This window comes from Myotis lucifugus, unplaced genomic scaffold (genome assembly GCF_000147115.1).
Source record: "Myotis lucifugus unplaced genomic scaffold, Myoluc2.0 scaffold_4, whole genome shotgun sequence".
NCBI lineage: Eukaryota > Metazoa > Chordata > Mammalia > Chiroptera > Vespertilionidae > Myotis > Myotis lucifugus.
Window position 1 is genome coordinate 1,690,843 of NW_005871052.1, and position 1,911 is coordinate 1,692,753.

Below are 1,911 nucleotides of genomic sequence, written 5' to 3' on the forward strand. Positions count from 1 at the left end.
TATGTACATAGACCTTCTGAGCCTTTTAAACAGCTCTTCTGCATTTCTATCCTTCCAGTTCTCTAACTTTGCAGTTTTCTTGAGATGTCAGGCCAACTATTGGTGACAAAATGTAATTTTTAATATTTCTTGGCCCAACACATCCTTGGGGTCTGGCCCAGAGTACTTTCTCATTTGATCTTTTAGTCTTGGTAAAATTTGGAAGGCCCTTCTTCTTTGCCTTGCGGAATATTGAAGGCTTTATTTAGGTTCTGAGACCGGAGAACTGCTTTCTTAATCCCTTTCTTTGTTATTTCCATGAGAGATCTCTCATGTGTCCCCTATGGGCCTTGTTGTTAGGGTCGACTGACACTCCCGGGTTTGGAAATTTTACATCTGCTGGAAGCACACCAGGGCTAGCCAGGTGCTCCCTTTCCCAGATAGCCATAGCCAACTTTCAAATCATTCCCCCTTCTTTTCCTGAGAATAGTATTCCCAAGATAGACATTAACTCAGATCTACATATACACTTGTGGGCCCCAAAATGGGTCTAGCAGCCAGCTAAGCCACATGGGTCTTCCAGCAAAGATTTTAACTTTTTTTTGCTCCAACTCCTTTCACAACATAGAAAAGCTGGTTTCTGGTGGTGCAGAGGCCTCAGGGCTGGTTGGATGAGGGGGAGGTTGGGATTTTAAATCACCATCTTGGCTGTTTCCTCAGATTGTCCCCTGGTCGCATAGGGAGGGGAAAGCAGGACAAGGGATCTCATTTCTCTGTCTGCCCTTGTTCTCTTTTAGGCTTCTCTACTTTTACTTTTATAGGGAGAAGGATGACTGGCCCCTTCCTTCAACAGAGAGCATAGTCAGTCTCCTCTTGAGTGACTAGACTTTTATTATTAACACTAGTGGCCCAGTGCACGAAATTCATGCATGGGGGGGGGTATGTGTGTCCCTCAGCTTGGTCTGCACCCCTCGGGGGATGTCCCACAGGGATCAGGCCTAAACCAGCAGTTGGACATCCCTCTTGCAATCTGGGACTGCTGACTCCTAACTGCTCACCTGCCTGCCTGCCTGATTGCCCCTAACCACTCTGCCTACAGGCCTGCTCACCCCCAACTGGCCTCCCCACCAGCCTGATCACCCCCAACTTCCCTCCCCTCCTGGCGTCATTGTCCCTAACTGCCTCTGCCTCGGCCCCACCACCATGGCTTTGTCCGGAAGGGCCTCCTGGTCTAATTAGCATATTAACCTTTTATTAGTATAGACAGAGGCCTGGTGCATGGGTGGGGGCCGGCTGGTCTGCCCTGAAGGGGGTCCCAAATCAGGGTGGGGTCCCACTGGGGTGATGCTGCCTGGTGAGGGCTGAGGCTGCTTTCAGGCTGACCACACACCCTTCGGGGTGGGGTCCCCGCTGGGGTGGGTGGCTGGGCAAGGTCTGATGCCATTTGCAGGCTGGCCACACCCCCATCAGGGTGAGGGCCCCCGCTGGGGGGTGGGGTGGCCTGGGCAGGGTCTGATGGCCATTTGCAGGCTGGCCATGCCCCCATTAGGATGAGGGTCCCTGCTGGGGGCATGGTCAGCCGGGGCGAGGGGATGATGGCCGTTTGCAGGCTGGCCACACCCCCATTGGGGTGGGGGTCCCTGTGAGGGGCATGGCTGGCCTGGGTGAGGGGCTGAGGACCATTTGCAGGCTGGCCACACCCCCATCAGGGTGGGGGTCCCTGCAGGGTCGTGGCCAGCCTGGGCGAAGGGCTGAGGACCGTTTGGGGGTGGTATGCAGGCCAAACCCCCAGCTTTGTCTGGAATGATGTCCAGAAGGTCTCCAGGCCTAATTAGCATATTAGTCTTTTATTAGTATAGATATTTATAATTAGTACTGAAAAGCTTTATCATAAATCCTTCATTTTAGTTACATCTTATTTATTATATCTTA